Raw genomic sequence first — 24,748 nt, 5'->3', positions numbered from 1 at the left:
GCACAAAATAGGTCATTAGGTCAGAATGCTTTTTGGAGTTCCATGTTGTCACCTTGGTGGTGACTCCCAAGCAGCTCTCCTCCCACCCCAGCTTATCTCCTGGGGGTCTCTCGGTCTCTCTGCCAAGTCATTAACTTTAGTTTCTCTGACTCCTATTCTGAAGCACCACCTGACACCAAAATACGCCCCACCCAAGACATCTCTGCCTATCATTATAATTTTTCCTTTAGTTAAAAGTACTTTCCATAGAAAGCCATGTTTAAAATGCATATTGACTTGATGGGAAAGACTGTCAATGAGGACACCTAGAATGTCATCGCTTTGGGCTTATCACAATACTGATACTTCAAAAGGCAGCACCTTTAAGGTGAGGGTCCCTAGACCCATTTGCCAAAGGGCTATCAGTATAATTTCATCTCCTTGAGGGTATTTCTGGTAAGTAGGAGGACAAGATTAGAAAAATCCAGTAAAAAAAAAAAATCTTCCTTGAAGTAAATTCAGTTCCCCTTTCCCTCTGTTTGGTGATCTCTCCACTTCTGGAAACTCAGGTAAATTCAATTCAACAAGCAATTGTTGAGGCCAACTTTCTACATGTATTGTACCAGGCACTGGTGATAACAAGAAGTATCAGACATAATCCTGGCTTCAAGAAACTCAGAACCTGGTGGACCACTCAAGAAAGAATTATGTATTCTGCAGAACTTATCTGCCTCTACTCAGTCAAAATTTCAGCCCCCACAAGTTGTTTTTATTTCATTAAAAATTACACACACACACAGATAAGAAAAATAAAAGAATCACACTAAAAATGATCTATCCCGAAGTATATTTACTGAGAAAGGATAGACTATCTATGCCTCTTTCAAGGAAAATTTCTCAGTAGATTGCAAGTGCATTCTAATTCTTTATGTCTTCTAGAGGTTTTTTATTTTTTTTGGTTGTTGAGTCTCTGCATAAAGTAGCTTAAATACAACTAGGTTCACATTTATAGTAAACCCCCACTGCATAATTTCCTCCTACCTCTTTCCGAAGCCGGAAAAAAGACAAAGAGAGCAGTATAGAGTGTCACAGCTGTTTTCAGAAAGCTGAAAAGCTGCCACCTGCGAGACAGATGCACTCACTCTGCTTTTCTTCAAAGAAAAAAAATGAGCCTGAGTAAGCACCAATGGGCGCATTCAGAAGGAACATAAGCGAAAGCCTTCTAATTACTGTTTCCTAAAAATAGAATGGGCCGCCTTGACAAGCAGCGAATTCTTCTTACTAGCTTTAAACAAGGCAGAAGCTAGACAACCTCTTGAAAGACGTGCTATAAAGATGAAGATACCTATATATTTCTTGCAAGGCCTGCGTGGCCTGCACTCAAGGAAGGAAGGGGCCCCGGAAAGATGCTGGGCCACTTTGAACCCAGCTGAATCTTTTGAAGAGCTTTTTTAGCTGTCCTCTAAAATACCGAGTATGAAAAAATAAAATAAAATACTGAGTATGGAATACTCATTGAATGAACTCTCTCTCTTGGGACTGGAGGGAACTTGATAAAACACAATGTTATCTATGTGATTACCCAGGTTAGGAAACTCTCAAGGAGGTATTCACACTAGGATTGCTGATTGGAGCCACAGGCTTTGCCAACTTAGAAACTCACATCTGCTTGAGGAGTGGCACACTTTAGGCTGAAGCGTTGTTGCTTTAAAAAAAAGAGACAGAATCTGGGACATTATTCAAGCATTTAGAACAAAGTTTAAACCCAAACTGGGATCCGTGCCTGAGTATTCATCAACTTCGCAAACGAAAACAAAATAAAATTGAAAACAATCTGTTGAGATGAAGTAAGGAAAAGAGTCATAGGTTCACTGACATGTTTGTGCAGATGCACTTTTTAATAATGTTGTTGCTTGTAATGTGCCATTGATGACAATTTAGACACAAGTTTGAAACCAACTGGACATTTTCTTCACAAGTGCTTTAATCAGGACTGTATCATTAATTTTAAAAAACTGTTTGGATACTGTACAGCTTCTCAAGCATTTTCTTGGCTCACTGTCTGGAAAACTAGCATTCTCAGACCCAGAATTCTAAGTTATAAAGAAATATTTCTCCTAATATGAGTTGTTACAACCCATACTTGTATCAGTTCTAGAGTTGGTTCATCTATATAACAACTGTTCTTTTATGTATCCTAAAGAAATCATAAGAATAGTTTACTTACTAAACCTATATTCTGTGCAGGCATTGCTCTTTATATGTATTAACTCACTTAAGAAAATGTGCTTCAGAGGTGAAAATTTAAAGACAAAGATAGGCCTTTTTCTTGTATAAGCAGTCCTTGTGCCAGTGATACATATGGCAGAAGTGATCTTTGTTTTTTTTATTTTGTCTTTATTTGTCTTTATTTGTGTGTGTGTGTTTCTCAAGGGGGTTGTCACAGTTCACTTTACTTGAGACTAATCCCAGAAGCTTCAGAAAAGAAAATTTATCTAAGACCCACTACATCAGAATCTCTGGGGGCGGGGCCCAGGAGGCTAAATTTTTAACGAGTATCCCTGGTAATTCTTATCAATATTAAAGTTTGAAAATCAATGCTGCAATCCCTCTTGAATTACCTAAAGTACTGGGAGCCCCTCTTTTGCTTTCTCCTTTGGGAGCCCTGCCCCTCTCGGGGCATTCCTCTTGTTTTTCCCTCCTTTTCACTGTGCCACTGACATTTCTACTCAGTTGCAGGTAAAAGGGAAAACCTGAATCATCCTGAGAAAACATATTTGGAGCCCTCTTCCTGTATTTTTTTTAAAAAGTTGTATATTGGGGAAGAGGCAGAATAGAGAATGCGCACCCTAGGCATAGATGGCTCTTGTTAATGAGATCGAGTCCAATGAAAGAAACCGAATGTCTAACAATCACTATAGCACATACGTATGTCCTTAAGATTCGGACCTAGCCAATTTTATTTCTTGCAGACTTACAAAACCAAACACTGGAAGTCTCTTGGTTTTTCAGATTTTCCCACTCTCATAAAATATACTTATTTAATATATTGTTGTTTTTGAAAAGTAATATATGCTTATGATGAAAAATTAGAATAGTATAAAAGGATAAACAGTGAAAAATAAAGTGCCTCTCACAGTAGCTCCAACCAATGACACACCACCGTGGCCAATTTATACTCCAGAGGTAGTCTGGGCATACCAAGCACATAAATGTATATAAAACCCCACTTTCGTACACAAATAGGAGCATGCTGTACACAACATTGTACATCTTGCTTTATTCCTTGAACAATAGCTCTTCCAGATTGTTGCAAATTAGCACCTCATTCATGTTAACAGCATATCCAATATGTTAGAATAATGGAGTTCTGGTTCCACTTTTTTTACTTCATGGGCCATAAAGTATCTTGCGAAGAAACTGAGATCTCCTTGATTACTGTGATCACTCTGTTTCCGGGCTTTCCCGACTACACTTCCTTCAAGGTATGCTCCAATGTAACTTCAATAAAATAGCTGAGGGTTATTATTATTTTTAATATGTTTTTATTGATTTCAGAGAGAGGAAGGGAGAGGGAGAGAAACATCAATAATGAGAGTCACTGATCAGCTGCCTCCTGCACGCCCCCGACTGGGCACAGAGCCTGCAACCCAGGCAAGTGCCCATGATCGGGAATCGAATCATGAACTCCTGGTTCATTGGTCGAGCTCAATCACTGAGCCACGCCAGCCAGGCTAGCTGAGGATTATTTAACCCCACTCTATTATTTGAATTCATCCTAGGTAGATCTTAGGTTCAGTCAATAATATTGCACAGCTTACAAGTAAAAGAAAGGTTAAAGGGATAGTATTTGCTAACACAGTGTTTTGCAACTGCAGGTCGTGACCGATGGGTAAATTGTGAAATCAATTTGGTGGGTTTAAAATCTAGCACACATTAGAAGGAAAGGAAAGTAGGCTAGAAAATATGTGTAGCACCTATAGAAAAGGTAGGTATTGTTTTATGAAACATTTGTTTCAATTTTACAAGTACGTGTGTACTGGTTTCTCATATAAAATATATCCCTAACTGAAGTCACAGCAAAAACAAATTTGAAAATCACTGTCCCCAAGTGTACTCCTTGGGAAAATAAGTCCTTTAAATCTTAAGAAAATGTAGGAGGTTTACGGTGTTAAAAGATAACTGGGGCATATTGAAAACATGAAGTTTACTTGAGCAAAAGTAGATTGGAACAGAGCCAGAAGTGGTTAAGAGCGCTAATCTGACAGGAGCCAGGGGAAAGAAAGACTTACATAGAGAAAGTGTGGAAGCAAAGAAAGGAAATTGACTGACTATAGTTTAAAGCCTAGGTGGCTGTTTGTAACTGGTTGTCCTTAGGTTTCTATTTCCTAACTGAGGCATTTACAAGCTGAGATTTGGTTTGTTTAGTGGGCCCACAAGGATTAGAGTCACCTGTCTAATGGTCTCTTTGTTTAATTTAACAATGGTCAAATACATTTGGCAGAGTTTGGTTTGCCTTTTGGAGGTTCGAAACTCACGTTAGTATATTAAAAACCCTGTAAAGTCTTGCCTTGAAGAAACTTGTTTAACTGAACATTTTTCAAAGGTTGGCTGCAGAACTTTTTCTGTATTCCAGAGATAACCTCTATTACCATCCTTCAGCACTGGTGTTGGGAGCAGCACATTCATCTGTGCTGACGGCCTCTGGTTTCTGTTGGTGAGTTGTCATCCCTGAGGGTGCTAACTCCAGTCCCCGAGTTTGATCTACTCCAATCTAACCCAGATTATTACAAAGAGAGGAGTATGTGTTGTGTACATGGAGAGGAGTGCAGGCCACTGATATTAAGGAAACACAGCGTATGTCAGACTCAGTCTGGTACTCAGGGTCAAATTGCTCCGCCATGCCTTGCTTTTGATCACTTGTTTAAACCCCAGGGTTTCTTTCAGGTCTGTGGCTAAGACCTCTTTTCAAGCTTCGTCCAATCCAGGCATGCAAAGGTAACTAACCTGGGGCCAGTGTGTGAGACCCCAGGGCCTTCCCTTGATAATTCTTTCTGCAGCTCCTCTAAGTATTACATAAGGAGCTCCGAATTAACAGTCTTAACATCTAGGAATGACTCGGCAACTAATTGAATGAGATATTGTAACGCTGGACAAGTTACTTAACTCTTCCATGTCTCCAGTTACTGTATCTAAAAGGAGGTTGGACACTGATTTTGGAGATCCCATCCTGCAACAGTATTTGGGTCTTTAATCTGGTGTTCTTGATTTTAAAGTAATCCTAAAAATTTTTCCCTCCAGCTTTTCCTCTCTTCCTCCTTTCTTGACTTACTTTCCTAGTTTTTTGAGGGTCTGCTCTTTGCCAAGCATCGTATCAACTGCTGGTGAGATGATGGTGAACAAATAATGTTTACATCTGTCCTCAGTAATCACCTGCTTGGACAAAAATGGTGATTCCAAACTCTGTCTGATCTCGGCCAAAGAGCATTTTGATAAGGGCTGTCTTTTACCTGATCACTATCATTACTACAGAAAACATTTCTTCATTTCCTAGAAACATCTCCGCTCAAAAAATGTGACTCATATTTATATTAGAAAATAGATAATGCCAGTTTCCAGTTTCCTGCTTCCACAATAAAATACCCCCCTTTGTCCCCTTGGAGAAGAACCATGATATCATTAAGTGTTGTCCCCATACAACAGCTGGCCAAGGTCCATATTATTCATGCTCTGAGTAAGTCCCCTCCGGTGGAATTCTCTGTTCAGGCAAGAATCACTTCTGAGCAGCTGACACGCTGCTTTAAAACTGAGTTAAATGAAAGTAGTTACTGATGCTAATACAATTATTCCTTAAGAAGAGTGGAATATCCATGTTAAACCTAAATATCAACTATACTGAGATGGATTCAAAATTAAATGCTCCATAAACTTTTAACTGAATATTCTGTTAGTTTTCTTAAACACACACACATAAACAAAAACAAAAAACACAAACAAGCAAAGCACACTGGCTTTCTATTTAACAACATCCAGGCATATTTTTGGAGTGTCTGCTACATGCATGGTGGTCACTGTCAAACTTGTTTCTTGTTTTTCAATTTCTATTTGTTAAGTGACCCAGGAAAAGTATACTCTCCAGATGATGGAAGATAATAGTTGTATTGTACTTTGTACTGGTCAGATCACATCTGGAACACTGTGTTCAATGCTAAGCGCTGCATTTTCAGAGGAACACAGACAAATGAAAGTATTCTCAGAGAAGTGAGGAAAAAATAGAGAGGGAACTTAAAACCATGCAAAAACGGAACTGCTAAAGAGAGTATGTATTTTTAGACCAGAGAAGAGCAGATTGTAAGGGCACCCAATAGCTAGGTAGCTCTCTTCAAACATGTAAAAGTAGGTAGTATTCTTATTGTATATTGCCCTGGAAAGCAAAATGCAGACAAAAGGTTGAAATCATACAGAACCTTGATTCAGCTCAACCCAAGGTGTAGATTAAACCTTTGCTTTGGTACCACTTGATCATTAGACGTAACCAAGCAGTGGCTAGACTATCACTTGGCTGGAATATTGTAGCTTTTGCTTCCATTTCAAATATTAGATTTTATGTCCCTTCTTGCCTTTTGGTCAATGTAAAACCCAGAATTTTATGAAAAATTAGGTCACACTGTATAATTCTACAATTCAAAAAGTTTCCATTTGAAAACTTTAGCTGGCACAATTTGATACAGAACCGAGGTCTTCATTGGAACCACATTTCTTTCGGCTCTAAACTGAGTGCCAAGTTGCACCTGATGTCATTCATAGTTCTGATGTATACTTCCAAACATAAGCAGTACGAAATATCTCATATTATGACCTAAAGGACATAATTTGAAGACATGAATAAGTTGCAGAGCCAGAAAAGTAGCCTTTCAGCTTTTCAAAAACTGAAATTTCAAGAGTATTTTCTTAAAATAGATTGAGCTCAACTTGCCCTGCAATTTTCTGGAAGAGAACCTGTTATCAATTGTCAGAGAATCATCCCAGCAAGTGCTCTCTAGCGTTCAGAAGTGGGATGAAAATCACATCCCTTGCATGTGACATCCTGTGTGTGGGCAGTGTGCCTCTACAAAGTGCCACTCACTGATGCACGGTTCTGAGCGAGGGACGGGGGCCTCGGTGACAGGGCAAAGCCAATGAATGCACAGAGGGCGAGGAGGGGGAGGAGGGAAACACACGACGGAGGGCGGAGCTCCTCTAACGAGGGGGAGGAGGGACTGGCAGTACCACTGCGAGCAGGGGCTGCCCCACTCAGCAGAACCGTTAAGATTATGCACACATGAAGGCAGGGAGACTGGAAAGAGTAAGTCTCCCTTCCTTTCCAGAGGACACTTCGAGGGATGACAGGAGAAGTGCATACTCCGAGATTTCAATCCATTGGTGTTGAAGAATAGAGAAGTCCACAGATTCTGATGATGGTAAAAAACCACTATTTTATATTTGAATACTATCTTATATTCAAACTTCATTCACGTTATGCGACCAAATAAAACAGTGTAAAAACTTTAAAATATTCTTGAAATGTTTGGAGTCCCAAACCTGCTTAATGACCACCAAATTCAGGGTATCCAATGTTTTTATAAGGCCAGTGAATTTAGTGGGTTATCAGTGATGATTTCTGCATTTCATTTTTGCAGTAACTGAAACAAAGATCATTTCCCGTATTTCACTTTTTGGCTGACTGTGTAGCTTGGAAGTTAGAGTTAGTTTTCTGGTGCATGATATTGTCCAGGGGGAAATTTGACCAGGTAATTGATGCAATTGCTTAAAAGCATGAACAGCAGGTCCAGGATGCATTTTATAAGTTTATTCTGGCTTATTCTAATAAATCTTATCGTTTTAAGGCCTGTGCCAGTGAATTCTCAAACTAAAGCAGAAATGTACTATTGAGTACTATTTTTCAAAGTAATATTCTTTATATCTGTGGTATTTCTCAGGAAATGTCAATTCTATTATTTCTCAAATACATCATTAAGATTTGATTCAGATCCATTTAGGAGGTATTTATCCAGGAGAAAATACAAATATAAGCTATGGCATTATAAAAAGTCTTGGCAATAGAAAAGGGGCATAGCATTTAATAGATAAGACTATGGAGTTCGAGCCTGACTGCCAGAGGTTAAATTCTAACTCTACCACTTACTACATTGGATGTTGTGGGTGAGCTAATTAATTTCTCTGTGCCTTGGTTTCCTCAATTGTGGAGATAATAATAGCACCCACTTCTTAAAGTTGTGCATTAATGAATTAATACATGTAGAGCACTCCAAACAATGTCTAGCCTTTGGTAAATGCTCTATAAGTGCCAGCTATCATTATTCAGGGATTTCTACTTGGAGATCTAAGAATTAAGCAAACATTTCTTTAACCTTACCATATATTTTGAAATATCAGGAAAGAACTTTAGATCCTAGACCTTTTTAGAAATTACACTTTTAGTGTTTCAGAATTCAAACCAATGGGCAATATAAACATAATGTTTGAATATTTAAAATGATTTTCATTTTAAAAAATGAGATAATTTAGGCATATGTAGATTAAGGGACTTACTGGAGATGGAAAGAGGAAGACTATTCTAAGGGATTTTGTTTTCTTTTTTATGGAGTCATTTAAAAAAAAAAAAATATATATATAATTTAATGATTTCAGAGTGAGGAAGCTAGAGGGACAGAGAGAGAGAAACAGCAATGAGTGAGAAACATCGACTGCTTTCTGCATGCCCCCTACTGGGGATCAAGCCTGTAACAGGAGCATGTGTCCTGACAGAAAAGGGAACACGCGAGACCTCCTGGTGCTTGGACAACACTCAACCAACTGAGCCACACGGGCCAGGTGGGATCTTGTTTTCTGATAATCTCTAAAGCATTGCATAAACATGCAAACCATAATCTGCAAGCAAAAATAAATAAATACCCAGAGCCAACTTTGGATCACAGATACTACTAACACATTTGTACCCTTGGTGTTTTTATAAACACAGCTTTAAATTTAAGATCAAAGTCCAGTGTGCGTTTGCATGAGTGAGTTGAGTCATCTTACCTTCTGGAAAATGTACGCTTTTGTTTTTTTTATACTAGCAGCATTAAGACATTATTTATACATAGGCAAGGTAAAATGATTAACTGGGGAAAGCAATCCACATAATTCAAACCAAATGACTGCCTTTGGTCTGAATTATCCAAATAACTATGACTAAATTGGTTGTTCTTTGTTTTATTTTGTTTGCTCCCTTTTGGAAACTGTGGGATCAGTTGGAAAAGCAGACGAAGAATAAAATTATCCAAACAGTGTTCTCAATTTTCTACCCAGGGACAGTCAGTTTTGACCCTTAAAATAGATATGAAGTGCTGTGTGTTTTGCCCAAAAATAAGAACCTAGTTCCTGTTACTTTCTGTTATAGTATAAGTTCTATTTAAGTTTTATGTTTTAAAAATATTGACACTATTCAGATGTTTACTTTAAGCTAGTATCAGCCCAAACCTACATTTGCAGTGTCACTACTGCCTGTCAGCAGAAAGCAAGGCTAGTACATTAATTTCTAAATGCTGTCTAGGAGAAAAGTGGGTTCAGACATGAGACATGAGAGAGCACCCAATGTTTTTTTGTGTTTTTTTAACAATATTTATTTAAATTTTATTATTTTTAAATTTAAATCATTTTTATTTTTCAACTACAGTTGACATACAATATTATGTTAGTGTCAGGTGTACACCCCAGTGATTAGACATTATATAACTTACTAAGTGATCATCCCAATAAATCTAGTACCTATCTGACACCATGCATAGTTATTAGAATATTACTGACTATATTCCCTGTGCTGTACATCACATCTCCATGACTATTCTGTAACAACCAATTTGTACTTCTTAATCCCTTCACCCTTTTCACCCATTACCCTAACCCGCCTCCCACTGGCAACCGTGAAAATGTTCTCTGTATATATGAGTATGTTTCTGTTCTGCTTCTTTATTTTTTTAGATTCAATTAAAAAAAAAAAATCTTTATTGATTTCAGAGAGAGGAAAGGAGAGGGAGAGAGAGAAACATCAATGATGAGAGAGTCATTGATCGGCTGCCTCCTGCACGCCCCCGACTGGGGATCGAGCCCACAACCCGGCCATGTGCCCTGACTGGGAACTGAACTGTGATCACCTGGATCCTAGGCCGACGCTCAACCACTGAACTATGCCCGGCCGGGCTAAATTCAATTTTTGATAGGTATGTATTTATTGCTATTTTATTGTTTATATTTGTTATCTTTCCTTCTCCTCTTCCTCCTCCTCTTTCTAAAAGAAGACCCTTTAACATTTCATGTCACACTGGTCTGGTGGTGATGAACTCCTTTAGCTTTGCCTTGTCTGGGAAGCTCTATATCTGTCCTTCAATTCTAAATGATAGCTTTGCTGAGTAAAGCAATCTTGGTTGTAGTTCCATGTTTTTCCTCACTTTGAATATTTCTTACCCCTCCCTTCTGGCCTGCAAAGTTTCTGTTGAAAAATCAGCTGACAGCCGTATGGGTGCTCCCTTGTAGGTAACTAACTGCTTTTCTCTTGCTGCTTTTAAGATCTTCTCTTTGTCTTTAATCTTTGGCATTTTAATTATGATGTGTCTTGGTGGGGGCCTCTTTGGGTTTATCTTGTTTGAGACTCTGTGCTTCCTGGACTTTTAAGTCTATTTCCTTCACCAGGTTAGGGAAGTTTTCTGCCATTATTTTTTCAAATAGGTTTTCAACTTCTTGCTGTCTCTTTTCTCCTTCTGGCACCCCCATGATGTGAATGTTGATATGCTTGAAGTTGGTACACTCCTTACACTGTCTTCATTTATTTGGATTCTTTTTTTCCTTTCTGCTGTTCTGATTTGGTGTTATTTACTCTCTCATATTCCAAATCACTGACTTGATTCTTGGCTTCATCTACTCTACTGTTGACTCCATGTGAATGATTCTTCATTTCAGTCAGTGTATTCTTCATTTTTGACTGGTTCTTTTTTATGGTTTCCATGTCTTTTCTTATGCTGTTGAAGTTCACTGAGCATCCTTATAACCAGTGTCTTGAACTCTGCATCTAGTAGATGGCTTGTCTCCATTTTGTTTAGTCCTTTCTCTGGAGTTTTGTCCTGTTCTTTCATTTGGGACATGTTTCTTTGTCTCCTCATTTTGTCAGCCTCCCTATGTTTGTTTTTATGTATTAGGTAGAGCTGCTACATCTCCTGGGCCTGGTAGAGTATGTGTCCCAAAGGGTTCAGTGGCACAGCCTTCTGGGTCACCCAAGCTGGGCACTCCATTTGTGCCCCCTTGTCTCCATGTATACCCTCCTGTTGTAGTTGAGCATTGATTGCTCTTGGCATGTCAACGGGAGGGATTTACCCCTAGGCCAATCTGCTGCAAGGACTGGTAGTGACCACCGACCACTGAACACCATGGAGGATCTGCTGTGCAGGGGCCCATCCCACAGAGAAGGACTTACTTCAGTGGGCCTCTGGTGTCTGCTGAGTTCATCCCTTGAGGGTGTTGCTGTGGAGGTGGCTGAATGGTATTTTGATTTGGTCTGAAGCTGTCCATCAGGTCTGATGGCTCTGGGGCCTTCTGGGAGGTGCAGGCCAAGGTCAGCCGCTGCCTTTGTTCTGTCCAGGGCCACCCAGCTTGAGCTACAAAGTGATCTGCAGCTTCCTGCTATGTTTTGGGCTTGGAGTTGCCCAGGAGAGGCCAAGCAGGGAACCACGGCTGGCTGCTGCTAGTGCCAGCCCTGGGATCACTTAGTGAGGTATGGGGAAGGCTGAGGTGAGATGCTGCGTATTTGGAGATTTTAGGAAAGTTTGAAGCATGAGCTAAGACAGGTTACTCATATGGAAAAGGCACTGGAAACAGCTTGGGTGGGCCTGTAAATTTGGTGGGGTGGGAGAGGACCTGATATTCTAATGTGTGTGACTTGGGTTCAGTCTAAAATGTAAACCAAAGAATCACCAATAAATATGAAACTAACAGTGAGTTCTTACATGTAGAAATGAAGTAGCTGAAACAAAATCAAATACTAGTTGTCACTTCATAAAAATACTAGAAATCTCTTGAAAGTATCTGTCACCATATTTGACGTGAACTAAACTATTAACTACCTGATCTCCCAGTGCGTGGGATGAAGCTCAATCAACTGAGCTGCACTGGCCAGGCTGACACAAAAACTCTCAATAAAGTATTAGTAAATCAAATCCAACAATATATAAAAAGGATAACATATCATGATCAAGCAGCATTTTATCCTGGAATGCAAACTGATGTAATATTTGAAAATCAATCCATACAATTCCTCATAGTGACTGAATAGAGAATAAAAGTAACGTCATTTCAATAAATGCAGAAGTCTTAGACAAATTTCAATACCCATTCATCATTAAGTTAACATCTGAATCATGAACGTGATGAAATATTGAATGGTTTCCTAAAGTTCAGTTCCAAGTAAAGGACATTCTCTTTTATTACTTTTATTCAGTCTTGTGATGAAGGTCTTAGTGCAATAAGGAAAGAAAAATATGGCATAAAAGTCAGAAAGGAGTAATGCTGTCTTTATTTCCAGATGATGTGATTTTACTTATAAAATGCTAGAAAAACAATTGCTAGAAATAATTAATAAACTTAGCAAGGCCATAAGGTACAAGGTCAGTATACAAAAGTCAATTATATTTTTATATGCTAGAAAAAAACAGTTGGACATTGAAAAACAAAAGATCCAATTTACATTACTACAAAACACTAAATACCTAGGAATAAATTGAACAAGAGATGTGCAATATCTTCTCACCGAAAAGTACAGAACATTGCTGAGAGAAATTAAAGACCTAAGTAAATGTGAAATTTACTATGTTCATGGATTAGAACACTCAATATTGTTAAGATCTCAATTCTCCCAGATTGATCTATATATGCAGCTGCAACTATTTGAAAAATAATCTCAAAAGAAATCTTTTTGCCTGAATCTCTAAGTGGCTATGCCTTTGCAATGGTTTGTCTTCTTCTGTATTCCACATTTCTGTCTTGCTACTCTCCTCTACTCTGCTTCACAATTCTGAGGAAAGATGACATAGGAGATACTAGTGAAGTAGACCTGTGTGTTGACGGGTTTAAGTATGTTTCAGAACCATGGAGAGCAGCCCACATGGTTCAAACTTCCAACAGTCATGATGTGATTTTGGCAGGTCTTTGTTGGCCCTGTTCTAAAGCCTCGAGTTTAGAGCAATGCCTAAACATATAAAAAGTAGTTAATAAATATTTGTTGAATGAAATGAAATTACATGGATTCTCCATTGTGGAATCAATTTGTGCAGGACTACGAACACTTCTTGTAGCTCTTGATACATGCCGCCAAATTGCTTTTCAAAAGTGGGACATTAATTTACACAGCCTCCAAGTAAAACTTCTTTGATTTTCTCTTTATAGCCTTCACTCATTTTTCTTTTTTATTAAAGTATATTTGACTTACAATATTATATTAGTTTCAGGTGTACAGCAGTGATTCGACATTCATATTCCTTATGATGTGATTACCACAGTAATTCTAGTAACCATCGGTCACTGTACAGAATTATGGTAATATTGACTACATTCCCAATGCTGTGTATTACATCTACATGACTTATTTTTTATAACTGGTGGTTTGTACCTCTTATTCTCCTTCACTTTTTTTTTTTTTTTTACCAATTCCCCTACCTAGCTGCCCTCTGGCAACCATCAGTTTGTTCTCTGTACCTACGAGTCTGTTTCTGTCTTATTTGTTCATTTGGGTTTTTTATTACACATTTAAGTGAAATCATACTGTGTTTGTCTTTTTCTGTCTGACTTATTTCACTTAGTATAATACCCTCTATGTCCATCCATGTTGTCACAAATCGCAAGATTTCATTATTCTTGTGGCCGAGTAATATTCCATTGTATATCTATACCACCTCTTTCTTTATCCATTTGTCTAACAATAGACACCTAGGTTGCTTCCGTATCTTAGCTATTGTAAATATTCTGCAGTGAACATGAGGATGCATATATCTTCTTGAATTAGCTTTTTCCTCCCCCCTCCTTTGGATAAATACCCAGAAGTGGAATTGCTGGGCCATATGGTAGTTATATTTTTAATTTTTTGAAATGTTTTTTGCTTCACTCATTTATCTTATTTGGGTGATAAAATGAGTACCTACATGTTCTGAAAAAACTTAAAATTTAGGTGGGGAAGAGACGAGGAAACAAGTGATTATATTACAATGAGCTATTCTATATTAAGGTATGCTATGAGACTTGTAGGGGAACCTCTTACAACTAGAGTTGAAGGTCAAAGAATTCTTTCTTATGAGAAGGTAAAATTTGAGCTGAATGTTGAAAGAATAAGAAGTAATCAGGTGAAAACAGGATGATGCACAAGTGGTGGTGGGATTAAAGGAAAGTTTTATAATACGTTTCATTGCCTGAGCTTCCATACTACTTTTTATTGTATGTGACTGTTTGCCACTGACCACTGAAGCAAGAATGGGCTCTTAAAAACAACTAATCCTTTTATTTGTCTTAATAAACTGAACCAGGGAAAGAGAGGAAACCATTTACTATATTATGTAAAATTGAGGTTTGGACAATCACATTAAGCATGGTACAAAATGAGTAAAGAGGGAGGGTGTGTGTGTGTGTGTGTGTGTGTGTGTGTGTAAGAAAGGAGGAAGAGAGAGAAGCACATGAAAAAGCCTAGATTCTATAACAGAAAAGAGGCTGGGGGGAAAAGGAGCTTTGGCACTAGCATTTCCATTTCTGTTTGTATCAAGCCCAGCTGTATTTTAGTTTCTGCCCTTGGATTTTATGAAAAGTCTATATTGTAACAATTCCTCCTGTATTATACTTGAGTTATTTTCAGGGGTCTCAATTTTTTGTAACTAAAGCCTTAAGGAAATTGATAGATTTAAGAAAATGCAAGTGTTTCAAATACAGTTTTCATATAAATGGAATCATACGTGGTTCTTTGTGACTGGTTTCTTTCCCTTAGCCTGTTTTCAAGGTCCATCCATACTGTAGCATGTATCAGTACTTAATTTCTTGTTATTGACAGATGATATTCTATTGCATGGCTATATCATATGCAAGTTTTTGTGCAGACATTTGTTTCCACTCTCTTAGGAGTAAAATTGCTGCTTATCATATGGTAATTTTATGTTTAATAGTTTGAAAAACTCTTTAACAGTTTAGAAAACACCCTTTCTCCCAAAACTTTACATTCCCATTAGCAGTCTATGAAGGTTGGCATTTCTCCATGTCCTCGTCATATTTGCTATTCTTTGTCTTTTTTATTGTAGTCATCGTAGTGGGTGTGGTGTTTTATTATGGTTTTCATTTCCCTGATAGTTAATGATGTTGAACCTCTTTTTATCTTCTTCAAGAACAATTCTTTCATCTTATTGCTTATTTGTATATCTTTTTTTTCTCTTGAGAACCATTTGTTCATATGCTTTGCCCATTGTTTTTTTTTAACCAAAGTTTTTTAACTTTGATAATATGTTTTCTTCTTTTGTGAAATGACTTTCTGTCACTTGCGTATTTTTATATGTTCTGTTTGCCTGTCATGGTTTGCATTTTTTGAATCTTGTTTAAGAAATCCCTACTTTTCTTTATGAAAGGGAGGCAGTCTAGCATAATGTTTTAAAACAGGAACTCAAGAGGCAGATCGCCTGAGTTCAAATCACAGATCTTATACTTAGTGGCTCTGTGGTCTGGGGCAATTTAAGTAACCTGTTTTCCTTAGTTTCCTCATCTTTAAAATGGGAATATTAATAGTACCTAGTTTACAGGGCTGTTATGAGGCATAAGTGAGTTAATATATGTAAAATGTTTAAAATCATACCAGGTACACAATAAGCAACAAGTGTTTGCTATTATTATTTGCATCTTTATTTTACCTGACCTGATTTTTTATGTTGTGACACAGCAAACTAATTTTTGTTCCATAGAGAAAACTAATTATTAAAAAGTACAATTTATTGAATAATCCATTCTTTCTACATTGCTTTGTTTACCTTTCAAGTTGGTCTATCCCACAGCCCTCTATTCTATTGCTTTAGCCCATTTGTCAATCCTGTCTTTTAATAACAGTATTATAACTTTAATATGTCTTGTTTGCTAGTAGGATAAATCCTTCTACTTTTTAAACCATCTTCAAAATTACCTTAACTATTCTTAGAAGTTTGCTCTTAAATATGGGTTTTAGAATTAGTTTGTCAAATTCTATAAAATCTCTGTGGGTATTATGATTGGAATTGCATTGAATCTCTAGATTAATTTTGGAGTTGATATCTTTATGATGTCGCTGTCACTTTTAGTTAGGATTCTGGCATGTATATGTCTAGCTGACAAAACCCAAGTCAAATAATGATGTCTTAGCTATAAGAGAAGTTGAAATTTTGAGCTCTGCTTTCTAGTTTTGGGAGGGCAATTGAAGAGAAGATGGACAGCCCTATAAATATGATGAAGGCACATTATATGTTTAGCCCACTACATCATTTCTAAATATGTTTACAGCTGTTCCTTCTTACCTGTGGTTTCACTTTTCATGGTTCCAGTTATCCGCTGTCAACTCCAGTCCAAAAACATTAAATGGAAGATTCCAGAAATAAGCAATTCATAAGTAACAAGAAACAAAAAGGTCACTATATAATACTAAAGGGATCGATCCAACAAGAGGTTATAACCCTGATAAACATATATGTGCCCAGTATAGGAGCACCTAAATTTACAAAAACACTTCTAGAGGACTGAGTGGATAAAAAAAGCTGTGGCACATTTACACCATGGAATACTATGCAGCTGTAAAAAAGAAGGATCTCTTATCCTTTGGCACAGCATGGAGGGACCTGGAGAGTATTATGCTAAGTGAAACAAGCCAGTCAGAGAAAGACAAGTACCACATGATCTCACTCATATGTGGAAAGTAATAAACAAAATAAACTGATGAACAAAATAGATCCAGAGACATAGAAGCATGGATCAGACTGAGGGATTTCAGAGGGAAGGTGGGGAAGAAGTAGTGGGTGTGGAGAGATTAATCAAAGAACTTATATGTTTATAAGTACAACGCATGGACACAGACATTGGTATGGAAAAGGCCTGGGGGTGGGATGGATGTGGGGTGGAGGGGATCAATGGGGGATAAAGGGGGACATCTGTAATACTTTTGACAATAAAGGTAAATAAAAATTTTTTAAAAATTGTGCCCCATTATGATTAGTGTGATAACATCTCTATCCTACCCCATCCTGCCTGAGATGTGTATCATCCCTTTGTCCAGCACTAGTTACTTCATAGCCCTCTTGGTTATCAGATGGACTGCAATCAGTGTTCAAGTAACCCTTACAGTGACCTAAAGGTATGGCACAATGCCTATGTCATTCACCTCATTTCATCTCATCACACAGGCACTGCATTATCTCACATCATCACAAGGATGTGAGTACAGTACAATAAGGTATTTTGAAAGACAGACAATATTTCCATAACTTTTATTAGTATGTTGTTATAATTATTCTATTTTATTATTAGTTATTATTAATCTCTTACTGTGACTAATTTATAAACTTTATCATAGGTATGTATAGGAAGAAAACATAATATATACAGGGTTCAGTATTATCTATTTCAGGCATCCACTGGGGTTCTTGGAACATATCTTTTGTGCATAAGGGGGAATTACTGTAGTTCTGCTTCTTCCTTTTGAAATCCTACAAATTTTGTTTCTTTTTCTTCTCTAGCTCCTTTTAGAGGAAGCTAGAAAAGTTTAAACAGAAACAGTGATAACAGACATTGTTGTTTCATTCTGATTTTAAAGGGAATGATTCTTACATTTTACTGTTAGCTATAATATTATGGATTTTGCTACATAATCTTTACCTGGTTAAGAGTTTCCTTTTATTTCTGTTTACTTTTTTTCTTGAGATGCTGCCGAGGTGTGGACCCAGAGTTCAAGCACAGATGAACATCAGATCCCGATCTCACACTTCTGCTAGTGTGATCGTTACAGAAAAATGAAGAATTCAGAAACCGATCATAAGCTCAAGAAGAGCTGCAAAAACAGAAACAAAAATTCAAAGACCTTGGAAGGAACTTTCCAACGACATCAAACCAAGGAACATGGACTTGCAGGTTACTCATAAATCCCAGGACCTTCTCCACCACACCCCAAGCAGGTGGAGGGCTATCCCCACCAGCAGCAGCTCCACCAGCACCAGCTCTCCTCACAGGAACTGCTCCTCCTCCTCCAACTCCTTCCCCCTAGGAAGCGGCATACCACCCCACCCCACCACCCCTGCTCAGGGATCTGCTGCTCCAGGACCACCACCTGCTGTCTTAGGAAATGAGGCAGTAATAAATGTATAAACCTGAAAAAATAAGGGTATAAATAATGATTAAATACTTCTATATATAGTGAAATGATCACTACAATAAACCTAGTTAATATTTGCAAGTTGCTAATAGGTCTTAAAAGTTCTTATCACAAGAAAAAAATTGTAGATACGTACGGTAAAGGATGTTAACTAGACTTTGCCCATTTTCAGTTGGGTTACCTGTCCTTTTTGTCATTGAATTGTAATAGTTTTTCACGTATACTAGCTTTTCCCCTTTGTGTATCTACATTTTTGGTATCCAAATCCAGTTTTTGGCAGTACATTTATCAGATTTTGATGAAGTTGTATTAGATATGATTTGCAAAAATTTTCTTCAATTCTGTGGGTTCTTTTTCACTTTCTTAATATTGCCCTTGGAAGTACAGTTTTTAAAATTTGATTAGGTCCAGTTTATCTTTTTTTATTGTTGTTGCTTGTGTTTTTGCTGTTATATCTGAGAAACCATTGCCTAATTCCAGGTCATGACGATTTACATTTATTTTTATTCTAGGAGTTTTATAGTTTTAGCTTTTCCATGTAGGTCTTAAGACTAATTTTAAAAAAATAATATTTATTTATTTAAATTCTCACCAGAGGATTCCCTCCCCCCCATTGCTTTTTAGAGAGTGGAAGAGAGAAACTCAATGTGAGAGAGACTGGTTGCCTCCACAACTGAGGTACATGCCCTTAGCTGGAATCAAACACAAGACCCTTCAGTCTGAGGGCTGACACTCTAACCACTGAGCCAAACAGGGTAGGGCAGTCTCGCTCGGACTAATTTTGAGTTAATTTTTATATATGGTGTGAGGTAAGGGCCTAACTTAATTTTTTTATAGGGAGCTATCCAGTTGACCCAGCACCATTTGTTGAAGAGGTGGTTTTTCCTCCTCTGTCTTGCTGCCCTTTAAAAAAATCAATTGCCCTTAAATATGCAGGTTTATTTTTGGACTCTCGATTCTATTCCATTGATCTTTATGTCTATTCTGACGTTGTGCCACACTGTCTTGGTTATTGTAGCTTTGTAGTAAGTTTGCAATTAATTTGTGTGACTCCTCCAACTTTGTTTTTTTAAAAAAATATATCTTTATTGACTTCAGGGAGAGGAAAGGAGGAGAGAGAGAGATAGAAACATCAGTGATGAGAGAGTCATTGATCAGCTGCGGCCCACAACCCGGGCATGTGCCTGACCGGGAATTGAACCCTGATCGCCTGGATCCTAGGTCGACGCTCAACCGCTGAGCCACGCCCAGCTGGGCCAACTTCGTTCTTCTTAAAGACTGTTTTGGTTATTCCAGTTTCCTTGAATTTTGACAGATTTTAGGATCAGCTTGTCAATTTCTACAAAGAAGCCAGCTGGGATTTTAATATGACTCTGGTGATGAATTTGGAGAGTATTGCCATCTTAAATTAATGATGTTAAGTCTTCTGACCCAGGAACATGAGATGTCATTCCATGTGTTTAGGTCTTTTAAAATATTTTTCAAATTGCATATATTTTTAAAACTTGCATAGCCAGTTAGCTTTAAAAAAAAGTACATAGCTTTTGGGGACTGAGTAGCAGCTATAACTCTTTCTTCTATTTTTATATAGATAAAATCATTTTAATGTTAGAATTAAAAATATTTATAAAGAAATAGTCATTAAAACAATACCTGTTACTCTAAGTAATTTCTGAAATTAGAAGAAACAAATAACAAATTTTAGTTAATATATAAACTGGGGAAGTATAATGAAAAGTGCTTGAGTTTGGAAGTCAGGAAATTGGGAATCTTTTACTAGCTGTGTGCCTAACTAGGCATATAACCTTCAGAAAAATTTTACCTCTCTAGGACTGTTTCCTCACATATAAAATGATATTGTAATTTTTCCTAAATAGGAAATCATGGGTCTATGCTACCAATCTACAATATGGCATGTAACAATATTTATTTTTAGACTAAATCTTAAGGAATAAAACATTTATAAAATTGTTTGGAGTTGAGATGTTCAATATTTCTATGCACCCCTCCCCCATCTTAGAGGCATAAAGGAGAAAATGTTTATATAAGATTTTTACTTACTGCAGATTAGAGAAAGCTGTATATGGAGCTTAAATACCTATAAGTATAAAATAGAATTATGAGCTTTAAAATGCAAAATTATGGTTATGATTCATTCTTAATATAATTGAGAAGTAGATGCCATCTATTGTAGTCCGAATATTAATGTTAATAAGTAGTCTTAAAACATCCAGTACAGTAAATAAAATTTAAAGAAGTGTGGGTCAATATGTAGATTATATATTTAAACTTTTTTTTTTTTAGTGTTTTAAGTAGCATAACATAAAATTTTTCAGCTTAAGAAACTTTCATGTGCAAATTTTCTGGGCATACCCTGACCTCCAATGCTCTGATATACAAAGTGAGGACTATGTACTCAGTAATTACAATTGTTTTTATTGCGTTTTAAAGCTAGTACTCAATAGCACCATCTACTGTTAACATAGTGAAATTTAATAATAGTGGAAAGAATGTTACATTGTTAGATCTTCACACTGAAACAAGTACAAGAAATATTCTAGTCCCAATTTTCTAAGCTTACAAATAAAGAATAGGAGGCTCAGAAAAGATAAGTAACTTTTCGAAAGTCACAGATATGTTGCTAAGATGATATATACTAGTGCAAACTAAAACTTCTGTAGGTGCAAGGAAACATGGAAATGCAATTTATCCTAGTGACAAAGTCTCTAGGGTTAAAAATCAAGCTGGCTCTGTTTATGGCTTCAGTGCTGATTATCTTTGAGCAAGTTAATTAACTGCTTTGTGCTTCTGTTTCTACATCTGAAAGTTGGTGACACGTGTTTTTCAGGGTTTGCGTAAGAAACAGAAGTAGTACACAATGTATGTAAAGCACCATGCTTTATATATGATCAGAAATGGTGACATCATTTTTATTCACAAGTGGCAGAACTGCATTTGAATCCAGATGTTTCTTATTTCAGTGTCTGTGTTGTTTAAAATTGACCACACCAGCAATCAGAAGAGACTGGCCTTATTATATGTATAAAATAAAACAATTCATGAACATTTGATAACACAGTGTATCAAAATATAAGCCCACTGGCATAGCATAAGTTCTATAGGATTCTTTAATTTTGGGTAAAGAAGGAAGCTGGGTCTCATCTTCAGTAGTTGGAAAACAGGTCCTTAATTTCTTGTCTTATTATTTAGTCCAGCAAGCTTCCTTTCTTTTTAGTGACAGACTCTGTCCTGTCCTCTTGGCTTTGAGGGTGTGCACATTGCCAAGGCCTGGCCAATCACAGCACCTCGTTTTTCCTGGACACAGTGAATGGTTCAGAGGACATGTGATGCAAAAAGAGCTAGTGTCTGGAAGGGTCAGAGAAACGTGAGAAGTGTGATATTTTTGACCCCATGCAAACACCTTCTGCAAGGTACCTGATTCTTAATAAAATGCAATGGAGACCCTTGACTGTTATCCCATATTCATTTTTCTCCTCTTCAGCAGCAACAGAACCCATGAACCTATGTTTTTCAGTCTCCTTTGGAGATATGTGTGACCAATAGACTCACTGGGGCCTTTGAGATATGAGTTAAACTGTTGAATGCCATTTCTACAGTTTGATCTTAAACCATTAGTCACATGCTTCTCTATTCTCTATTCCTGGAAAGCAAATGTGTCAGTGACTTAGCTTCAATCTTTAGAGGAGAACACCACCTTAGAAAATCAACATCTTAGATAAACTAGGAAAGAAATAGGTTTTTACAGTGAAGTCACTAACTGTAAACACTGTGGATGTGGTGTTAGACTGTAAAGTCAAAGCAGAAGACCATTAAGTTCAGCCATAAAGAGGAATGAAGTACTGATTCATATTACAACATGGAGGAACCTTGAACACAACATAAAATCACATATTGTATGATTCTATTTATATGAAATGCCCAGAATAGGTAAATCTATAGAGACAGTAAATTAGTGATTGCCAGGGGCTGGAAGTTTGGTGGGGTAGAGAGTGACTGGTAATGGGTACCAGGCTTCTTTGGTGGTGATGAAAATGTACTGGAATTAGACAATAGTAAAGGCTGTACAACTTTCTGACTATACTAAAAACCACTGAATTGTATAGTTTAAAGGGGTGAATTTTATGGCATGTGAATTATATATAAAAAAATCCATTTACGCTAAATTGCCCTTGAAAGTCCTTCTTAAAGGGTCTAATACAGCTAGTTTTACCTTTAGTGTAAAAAATAAATCACCTTAATTTTTGAGTTGAGTACTAGTTGAGTATGCTTGCATTTAGGAACTGTGTTACCAAACATATATATTTTAACTCATCATATTTAGTTGTATGAGATTCTTACATTAAAAAATGCACGGGAATGACATCAAAGGTATTCAAAAGGGAATATATGTACCCCTGGGGATATAAAAAAATTTCCAAGAGGTGCTCAGGCATGGATAGTTTTAAGAAAATTAATTTTCATATCCTCAACGTGCAGGTATTATCTTTTCTAAATTGATCTGTGGCTAAAGCTGCCATGTCATTATGTCCTATAGTCCTTTCCTACCTCCCATTTCTCAATTTACAGAAGAAAGTCATACCTCTCACATGTCATAAATTCTTACCACGGTAAAAACCTCACGGTGCCAAACAATCAGGCAATTTGAGTTACTGAGGTTGGGGAACCCTCCTTTACATCAAGGCACCATAAACTGTGATGGAGTATTGCATTTTTCCTTGCCTTATACTTTTGGCGTATAATTCAGAAGGAATTCAAACAATTGAGTGACGCTATAGTAAGATTCATTTCATTCACTTCTACTTATGTTGTAGGGTGAGGGAATGGCACTGGGCGTTAGTCCTGTGGGGTCAGACTGGACTTGGGTTCAGCAACCTCGGTACTGGGTTCTGGCTAGGAAAGAATTTAGAGCCAAGACCCAAACTATAAGAGAACATTTATTTCATTAATCATAGAAGTAGAAAAAGTCATTCCTAGAAGAGATGGGCTTAGGAAAGTTATAGAGGCAAAGGAATGGCCCTTGGAGATTGGGAGGGAGGAAGCTAATACTAATAAGTGGAGTCTGGGGAGGGGAGAAGGGAAGGAGAAGGAAAGGGGAAGGGTAAGGGGAAGGGAAGGGAAGTGTCGCTCAAGTGGGAGAGTGCACTTGGTCTTCAGGACTAAGGGTTTTAAGGGAAGAGATTTTAGGGGAACTCCCAGGGGAAGACCTTAATAGACTATTTAGCAGTTTTCCAGGTGTGTCCTTTCAGGGTTGTGGTCTCCACTGATTGGTTGGTGTCATTACCCAATGCAGGGTCCCAAGGTGGCTGGTTTTGGTGCTTTTCTAGGCCTGGAGCCGAAATACAACTGAGGCCTAGATATTATCTCTAGGGAGGAAAGGTCAGGGGGTCCAAACCACAAGACCAATGACATGCTAGGGGAGGCAAGGCCACCCTGGGGCGAGGGCCCACCCTACAGTTGTCCTTTGCTAGGCATCCAGGGCTTTCCATCCTGGTGACCTTCTGTACCTGGCCCATCGTCCCTGCTCTGCGCACATCTGTCTGATAAGTGCATATTACACTTATTTAGAGGAACAATCTATAAAATGAAAGCTAGGAATGGAAGCCAGTTCAGGAGTCCCTAAGTACCTAATTGCTGGCTTCCTGCCCTTCTATCACTATGAAGCAAACGCTGGAGCAGAGGGTTAAAAGGAAGTAGCTGTAGACCAACGACTCTGGCAGGCACACCCTTTCCTTGCGACCAACAAAAACGCAGTAGCATAGGCGTTTCCCTAACAGTCATGTTAACTGCAGGACACACAAGAGCGCAAATTTCTGTTCACTGGTTGAGTCCACCTTGGCGACAGTTTGTTTCTGAAGGCAGTCTGTGTTCAAACGATACACTGCCTGTTCACGCCAGCTCCAGAGGAACCCCAAGCCCGGGGCTGGGCGTGGGTGGGGTGCGGGAGGACCCGCAGCACTCTCTTCAAGGAGCAGGTGCTCCTCGAGGCTCCACCGGGAGCTTGGGAAGGGGAGGGCGGGGCGCGTAGGCAAGAAGCGGCGCGAAGAGCCACATCATTTACCTCGTTTCCCAGAGAGCCTTTGAGGTCCCAACGAGGCCGGGCGGAAGGCGAGCGGGCGCCGTTACCACCAGGACAGCGTTGATCTTGACCGTGGGCCCGCTCAGGACCCCTCGCACCTCGCTGGGCTTTCCCAAGAACCTGAGCGAAAACCAGGTGTAACGTCCGGTACCTCCCACGCCTGGCTCCGCCCACCACGCCCATAGCCCCGCCCAAGTCCCGCCTAGTGGGAGGGGGGTTTACCCGTCACCCCA

At 38.2% G+C, this 24,748-nt stretch overlaps 1 long non-coding RNA gene across 3 annotated transcripts; it reads right to left on the bottom strand.

Annotated features, from left to right (window-relative positions):
• Positions 1-1,846: 1,846 nt before the first annotated feature.
• LOC107524156 (uncharacterized) lies at positions 1,847-24,662 on the bottom strand. Of its 3 annotated transcripts, none has more exons than XR_015714826.1 (3): positions 24,498-24,662; positions 17,926-18,097; positions 1,847-3,480 (listed from the first exon to the last, which is right to left on the bottom strand). It is a non-coding gene; the product is annotated as an uncharacterized LOC107524156 (long non-coding RNA). The 3 variants fall into 3 exon arrangements; XR_001601936.2 differs by lacking the exon at positions 1,847-3,480 and adding an exon at positions 10,642-12,523; XR_015714827.1 differs by lacking the exon at positions 1,847-3,480 and adding an exon at positions 16,654-17,802.
• Between the last annotated feature and the right edge of the window lie 86 nt (positions 24,663-24,748).

Source organism: Miniopterus natalensis, chromosome 7, assembly GCF_054644295.1.
Source record: "Miniopterus natalensis isolate mMinNat1 chromosome 7, mMinNat1.hap1, whole genome shotgun sequence".
NCBI lineage: Eukaryota > Metazoa > Chordata > Mammalia > Chiroptera > Miniopteridae > Miniopterus > Miniopterus natalensis.
This window is presented reverse-complemented; position numbering and strand designations above follow the sequence as displayed.